This window comes from Mercenaria mercenaria, chromosome 4 (genome assembly GCF_021730395.1).
Source record: "Mercenaria mercenaria strain notata chromosome 4, MADL_Memer_1, whole genome shotgun sequence".
NCBI lineage: Eukaryota > Metazoa > Mollusca > Bivalvia > Venerida > Veneridae > Mercenaria > Mercenaria mercenaria.
The window spans coordinates 91,650,982-91,660,141 of record NC_069364.1 but is presented as its reverse complement, the minus strand read 5'-3'; positions in this window follow the sequence as shown (position 1 = coordinate 91,660,141).

The window sequence follows — 9,160 nt, the reverse complement described above, 5'->3', positions numbered from 1 at the left end:
TAGGGAGAAAGATGGGTTATAGATGCTAGATTGATAAGGTCACCTTTACTTAATAATATCTAGCTAAAATGTTATGTTTAAATATTAAAGACTGTTGCTATGATAAATAAAACTGGTTAAAAGGTTATGTTTGTTGTACTAAATGGCCACGCTACGTTACAACGCGCGTTTCTGGTGCCGTGACCAGGATGGACCTTTGGAATGTTGTCAGGGCACTACGATGAAGTACGCAATACCACTAGATGATCACGCCGAGAAACAAGGTTAGAAAACTGTCTATTCTATTTGCTTGTTAAATAATTTATTTTAAAATGGCAGACAACGCTTCTATTCAGCAAATTTTTCAAGATTTGGCTATTCAATTAAAAAATGTTTCCACCGCAATAGGAACTCAGAGCGTACAACATATGATTTCAAAATTTGATGGTAAATCTGAAGATTTTAAGTCGTGGGTAAAATCAATAGAAAAATATTCTATTTTAAATGATTTAAATGATGAAAGAAAGAAATTAATTTGCTATCAGACTGCAACAGGGCCAGTGTCAGATTTTATACATAGATTTATAAACGAAAATCAAGACTGTACTTGGGCTGCTTTAAAACATGCTTTATTTACTAGATTTTCTGAGGTACACGACTCACATCATGCTTTATATCTTTTGCAAAATATAAAACAAAAACCTGATGAAAATGTAAATGTCTATGCTGAAAGATTATTAACTTTGGCAGAAGATGCCTATGAAAATCAAGATCAAGGTCGAAATCATATTGCAAATTTAGCAATTATCCAGAAACAGTTAATAGGTCATTTTATTGACGGATTAACAGAAAATTATCTGAAAATGAAAGTTATGCGTGATTCGCCGGAAACTTTACAGGCTGCAGTTACGTCAGCTATGAATGAACAAAATTTAAGAAATCGATTTAATTTACGATTCGGAAATGTTACTAGCCAGCAAAATTTTTCAGAAACTTGTCAAAAAGCTAAAGAGTTAGATCATATTCAGCCACAAATTCGTTGTCAATATTGCCGAAGGCTAGGTCATAATGTCAAGCAATGTAGGACACGTCAAAAATATGTTCATGCAATATTATTACGAAAGAAAGCCACTAGACATATGCAGAAATTAAGCCAAAGTAAATTTCAAAACAATTACGATTGGAAAAAATATATTGATTGCTGGAATTGTGGGAAATTAGGACATTTTATGAGAGAATGTAAGAGTGTATTGAGACCTAAAAAGAATTTATTTAGGCCTTTAAACTAAGATCTTCCTATCATAAAGAAGTCGATGGTAGGAATAATGATTTATCAACGTATTTTATAGCGCTAGCAGGAAATCCAAACTCTTGTACAATTAGAATAGGGAAACAGAAGATTAGGGCATTAGTAGACTCTGGAGCAGAAGTCTCATTAATTAACAGGAGGACATATGAAACATTAAATAGAAAGCCAAAACTATTTAAAAATCATAAAGTTTCATTACAGTCTGTTAATGGTAATTCACTGCATGTAGATGGATACACCAATCTTATTTTTCGAATAGGTGGTGAAAAAATAGAACAAAAATTTTATGTGGTCTCAAATATGAATAGAAAAGCAATACTTGGAAGGGACTTTCTCATTCAGAACAAATGCAGAATTTATTTTGATCTTTTATCAATGAGAATTAAAAATAGCTATGTCACATTACAAGAAGATGTACATATTGCTTCAGTAGTTCGGTTGCAAAAAGATACTGTAATTAAACCTCAAACAGTGCATATTTGTTCAGGACAATTACGAAAAGACTCTAAACTAAAGAATTTTAAAACCTATGAATTAAAAAGTGTTGAAGATGGTTATCTTAGTACAGAACCTGGTTTAATGGTAGCTAATTCAGTCATAAAGTTACGAAAAGCATCGTAGGTTTCCTGTTATGTTAGTAAATTCTACAAATAGAACAATTAAATTAAGAAAAGGGTGTGCCGTTGCAACTGTTGAACAAATTGATGAAAAATGTATAGCTTCTGTTTCTGATGTCAATAAATTATCACACAATAAGGGTGAAAAATCAAGTATAAATACAAAAGAAATAGTAGCACCTAAAGAACACTTTCAGTATGTAGAAAAATTAGTTAAAACAAATAGGGACGTTTTTGCGAATAATGACTCAGAATTGTCACAGACAGATACAATTACAATGAAAATTCCTACTGTAGAACATGAACCGATAAAACAGCGACCATATAGAGTGCCATTAAATGACAGAAAAATTATGAGTGATGCTATAGATGAAATGCTTAAGGCTAACGTAATAAGACCTTCTCAAAGCCCTTATGCAAGTCCTGTTGTGTTGGTTAAAAAGAAAAACGACAACAGTACCAGATTTTGTATAGACTTTAGGAAGATCAACGCCCTGGTGAGACCCACAGCATACCCTTTACCGCATATCGATGATATATTGGCTCTTTTAGGTGATTCAAAATACTTTACTACCCTAGACTGTCGCTCAGGATTTTGGCAAATTCCGATAGATGAAAAAGATAAAGAAAAAACTGCATTTACCACATTCAGGGGTCTATTCGAATTTAACGTTATGTGCTTCGGATTAGTTAATGCCCCGGGGGTGTTCCAGGAATTAATGTCTAAAGTCTTAGAGGGATTAGATTTTGCTGTGGCATATTTAGATGACTGTCTCATATTCAGTAAAACATTAGAAGAACATAAACGCCACTTAGATATTATTTTTCAAAGGTTAAGAGAGCATAAACTTAAACTTAAGTTGAAAAAGTGTCAATTCATGCAGCCTAAAACCGAATACTTAGGTTTTGTCATAGATGAAGATGGCATCAGACCAAATCCTGATAAAGTTAAAGCTATTAGGTCACTTCCGGTTCCAAAAAATGTGCGTGAAATTCGAAAAATAATTGGGGCATCCTCGTTTTATCGTCGATTCATCCCCTCATTCTCAGAAATAGCAGAACCTCTTATTAACCTTACAAGGAAAAAGTCTCCATTTATTTGGACAGAAGAATGTCAGAACAGTTTTGAGAAAATTAAAGAACAATTAACAGCTATTCCTTTCTTATCCTACCCAGATCCAAACAAGCCGTATACATTGTATACCGATGCCAGCGATAGTCACGTGGCAGCGTGCTTAACTCAAGCGTGTAATTCACCAGAATCAGATGAAAATAAAGAAAGGCCTATATATTTTCTGTCTCATAAACTAAGTGAAACACAAAAGAAATACAGCACTATTGAGAAGGAGGCATATGCCATTTTTTATTCTTTGCAACGTTTAAATTACTTTTTACACAATGCTGAATTTACAATCAAAAGCGACCATTCTCCGCTTCAGTATTTATTAAAAAGTGAAATGCAAAACAAGAAAATTCAGTTATGGGCATTGTCTATTAGTGGTTACAACTGTAAGATAGAGTATCTTCCAGGAAAGGCAAATGTTATTGCTGATTTCTTTTCACGGCCACCAGATTCTGAAAATAAACAAACAGAAAGTGAGCAGGAAATCGAACCAGATATTAACGACAATACCTACAAAGTTTCTGACAAGTATGAAGTTAAAAGTATAAATGTTATAAACTCTAACAACTTAAACCCGAAAGAAGTGGCTAACAAAGAATATCAAAAACAAGATTCTTTAGTAGAAACTGTCCCAGCATTTGCAGATTTAGATATGAGATTAGAACAAGATAAAGATCCTGCAATTGTTCAGATGAAAATGCAACTTAAGCATGGTGACCCAAATAAGGCTGAATTCAAAAAATATTTAGAAGTAGACAATGTTCTATACTATATTTCGAACCCAGATGAAGAACCAGTTATGAGACTGTATGTTCCTAGTCATTTGAAATCATTAGTTATAACAGAATATCACAACAATGGTCACCCTGGTACACAACGTATGTTTGCAACTATAAAAACAAAGTACTACTGGCCAAATATGAAGCATAAAATGATTTAACAAGAGATTGGTAAGAAGAGTAGCGCTATATGATGACGTTGATAAATCCAAATGACTTCACCAAGGTGTATATTCATATACACTGTATTGTTTTGTAAATATCTTCAATTAAAGTTATTGTTCATACATTTATTATTATAATTGTTCGGTGTTGGTTAAATTCCTAATGCACAAAGTTATATTTCTGCATAGTAAAAGGCTAGTAGAAAATACAAGATAGAACCTCAACGTAACATTTGTTTCTTTAATTCTGTTTAGAACAGAATACCTATGCTGTTATTCACATTTGAAATTATTGTTATCAAAATATAGTGTTCTGAGACCTGTGAGAAAAATTATATCGTGAGGTTCACTAGTTTACGCATACATTAGTATTGTAAGACGCATGAAAACAGTCATAGTGTGAGGTTTGCAATGATGATCATTTCTTAATGTTAACACTAAAGCATAAAAATTGTATATTTTAAGTTTCATTTCTGCAATTTAATGTTCGCTGCAGTCTGTAGAATATTAAAACCGGTGTCACGATAAGTTTCTCCACGCACCTGTTTCATTTACTGGTGTCATGATAGATTTCTCCACGCACCTGTTCCAGAAACCGGTGTTATGAAAGGTTTACACACGCACCTGCTACAAAAATCCGGTGTCATGGTAAATATCTCCTAGCACCTGTTTAAACGTATTTCTGAAGATTTTAGTTTAGATTAAGAAAAAAGAATTAGTTATATTCAACACATTTGAAGTTTTCTATACGAGATTTATGTTTTATTAAAGCACGTACGCTTTGCCAGTATCTAATGATATTTGAATTTTTACACGTATTTTTCTTAATAGTAAAATGCAGATAAGACTAAATTTAAGAGGCATAACAACAATTTAATAATCTATCATAGAATAAGCCGAATAAGTAAGGCTTACATTACGTAATTATTTTATTGCATATATGATTTGTTGATTTAGATTTAGTGTTCTCAGACCTTTTTTTGTGAGAACAAGCATATTATTTTACTAGCAATTATAGTTAAAGCATATTTACCGCGATACATTTCCACAAAATGAATAAATTGCTGTAATCGTATTAATTCTATTTTTTGTATCAAATATACATGTTTCAAAGTTCATATCCTAAAAGTATTCATTTTAAAGTTATATTGTTCAATTTTTAAATTAATAAAGTAAACATGGTCACAAATGCTGTGAAATAAAAAGAAAAATGCGGCAACCAGTCCAAAAATTTTGTTATTCGTTTAACTATGTATCAAATTCACTTGCCCGAATAATTTTAGCGAAATAATTCATAAAATATAAGTCTGTTTGCAAATGCAAATTAAATGTTAGAGTATTTCATATTTAAAACAATTTATATCAGTTAAAAGATAAATATATAATGTACTTACCTTATAATAACTTGAATACGTGTAATAATTCCTCCTGTCCATTGTTATATCCTTTTATTATATCTGAGTGCTCGTATTACGGTGGAACTTTAATTAAATTTCAAGCAAAATTTCTAAAACACGTCTGCACACAATACAAGCAAGAAGACAATGCCAGTTAGCTAACAGCTTCTACCATATATGCAAAAGGGAACTGACAAATTCACGGTTGAACGCACGATATTGACCAATGAGAAACTGCGTAACAATAACAGCCTCAAGGACTTATTATCAGTCAACTATATCAGCAACTTCCTGGTGGAACGCCAAAGTGACAAAGATAAAATCATGAATAATACAACAATCAACGAAAATTAACCCCGAGCTATAATGATATATCAAATTTTCTCTCCATCTACAATTAAAGAAACTTTGTTAAGACAGAATTTATGAAAAATGTTAAAATGAAAAAGGAAATAATCTGAAATTCTGTGTAGAAAACAACAAAGAAACAAGACAAATAAGAAACATTTTAGCAACAGATATATTTACACAATGCCAGATTCTCGTCACAGTATTATACTTTTATTCCCTATGCAATTCTTATTGAAAATACCCGACACAGTTTGCAAATAAAATTGATTATGAAGACTATTTTACCCAGCTGATATAAAGACTTTATTTTGCCCTAGCTGAAAACTGCAAATATTCAACAATTTGAAACTATATAACTGGAAGTATTTTAGACAATTTTAGTGATTAGCAAATTCAAGATCCCACGGCCTGCTCCGCTACTCCGCAACGAGATGTGTGCATATAGAATTCAACAACAACAGAGAATTATTACGGAACTATGAGACGCCGATGTGAACAACGCGAAACAGCAGACTTGGTGCCACATGACCGACAACTGATGTTCCTACGCTGCAGAGAAATGGCTGATGTTGGAGGCAGATTTGTTTAAAATTTGTATCATTTATTGTTTATTTCATTTGAATATTTAAAAGAAAGAAAGGAAATTTATAAAAAAATAAATAAATAAATGTTTTCGGTGCATACAAATGTATTTATAAAATGTATACTCTATACAAAATGTATACTCTAGATACAAGTCTCTCAGAATTTATACTTTTGAAAGAATATTCAGTAATTTAAATGTGTGATTTAGATATCCGACTTTCGGCGTATACACTTGTAGCATGAGCGCAAATAAAAAAAAAATACATGTTCAAGGCATATAAATACCTTGATCTTTAATCTGTACTTTATACATGTGCGCGTATTTAATTTTGAAAATATTAGCATGTTTCAAAAGATATATCGTATCTATAGAAGATGTGATTTTATGGCTGTTGATATCTATAAACATGTACATGTAGTATTTAAAACCAGATATGTAATTTTGCTTTCTAATTTCAGAATCACTTATGTTTTATATGTATGACAAGCTCTGATAGATGCATCAGAAAGACGGAATTTCCACAAAATGAACGAAAAACGAAACAAACAGACGTTTATCTGACGAACGTGATACTTTAGAGTTATATATATTATATCTATATTCTGTTATATACATGTAATCGTGAAAATATAGACAGATGTGACTCGCAAATGAAAAACTGTTTAATTTTAATGTATAATGTAATATTATAAAACTACAGACGAATGTTCTGAAAAGATATATAATGCACTTTATTTGTATGAAAGAAATCATCACGTTTTAAGAAATTCCTCGATTATATTTGTATTATGCTTGCACTAACTATTCTGATGCCAAAATACTGAGAAATTGTATCTATCTGTAATATTATGTACTTTAAATTGTCTTTTAATATGTATGTGTAAAATTACCCAACTGTTTAAGTCGTGCATCCAAAAGCTAATTATGTTTACTAAAATTATACCTGGCGAACCCTCGGCAACATTTCTAAACGATCAACATTAAGGATTTGTTTTAGCTTAGATTTACTATTAATCTTTTTTTATTATTTTGTGGAAGAAATGAAGGGATTTGTAATGTAACAGGTTTGAAAGGTTCGGAATATTGTATATTCTATAAATCATTGTTTAATATGCTACGTAGAAAGATGATAAACTATAATACTTGATCTAAATTGAAAAGCTGAATTGTCAAACCTGTCACAAAACATGTAGCCCAAGGGTTAAACAGGTATACTTAGTCGTTTATATCATTTACTTCCGGGATCAAAGTTAGATATGTTAAGGAAAAATGCACGACGTATTGTGTAATTTTACATAGCGGCTAGACTGCTTAATTAAATATATATGCTGAAATATAATTATCTACGGTCAGAGAGAGAGTTAGATTTAGAGTTAGAGAGAAAGATGGGTTATAGATGCTAGATTGATAAGGTCACCTTTACTTAATAATATCTAGCTAAAATGTTATGTTTAAATATTAAAGACTGTTGCTATGATAAATAAAACTGGTTAAAAGGTTATGTTTGTTGTACTAAATGGCCACGCTACGTTACAGCACTCTGTATCTGCTTCTTTAAAAAAATAATTTGATTTGGTTTCCTATTAATAGGACAGGAAAACAATATGAAATTACACTATTAAGACATTACTCAACAGCCAATGACTCATGGGTTATTGGATCAATCTTGCAACAATTTGTACTCTGTATTATGTTCTATAAGACTGTTCAAGGGTCATAACTCTTGATTCACTACAGTAATCATGTCAATCATTATAAACATATATATATATATGAAGTTGTTGTGTATGTTTACACGGCATAGAAGATTGTTCATGAAATGATGGCTGTTGTCTTAAGAAAATGAAGTATGGTAACTTACCATACCTCTGGTTTTACAAAAATGATCTTGCCAAAATTCTTATCACTAAAATTATAGGATATGTAGTATGTAACCTTGGTGAGTTTTGGAACAATTTTGTCTACACTAACTTGAACAAAATACCTTCTATTTAATAGTATCTAATTACAATTATCTTAAAATTTTGATCGGCTTTGCAAAAAACTGCCCAAAGGATTAAATGTTGAAGAAAGTTAAGATCAACTCTTGCATCCATTCACCTCATTTACCTTGCCACTTAACTTTCCATATTATATCAACTTTAGACCTTGCCAATTTACCTTATAAATTATTCCTTAAACAGACATTGCAAATGCCAATGAATTTAAAAGCATAATTCATTTCAGTAAATTTAATTCACAAAGGAAACTTTTTAACACAAAATACCAAAGTTTTATATCAGTATACATTGTGTTTGCCAGAAATATGACTTTAATACTGCATAATGTCACAGAAGACATTTGACCTATTTAATACCCATTAAAGCCTTGATACAGCAACTTTCTATCTTAGCTATCTTATAATTTTTTTCTTGGCCTAGTAACCCCAGTAACCTAGTCCTGTTTAACCCTTAGCCTGCTAAATTTCTAAAATGGACTGTTCCATCATTCAGTTTGGGCAATACCATTTATTATTCGAAGGGGTGTTCACTGAAAATTTACTAACTGAATAGCGAACAGTGCAGACCATGATCAGCCTGCACGGATGTGCAGGCTGATCTTGGTCTGCACTGGTCGCAAAGGCAAAACCAGTTGCCGCCAGCAGGCTAAGGGTTAAATCAAATGTACCATTAACCAAAATGAATAAACTGAAGTTCATGCCTTGCTTGCTTTTAAACAACAACCACTGAGAATAGTACAAATACTAAGAAATAGCAACCAACAATTCACTTAAGTGAACCTTGTCAAACAATGCATGAGAAACCAAAGGTGAAGAAGTCACAATAATATACCCTTCAAATTAATTTATATTTTCT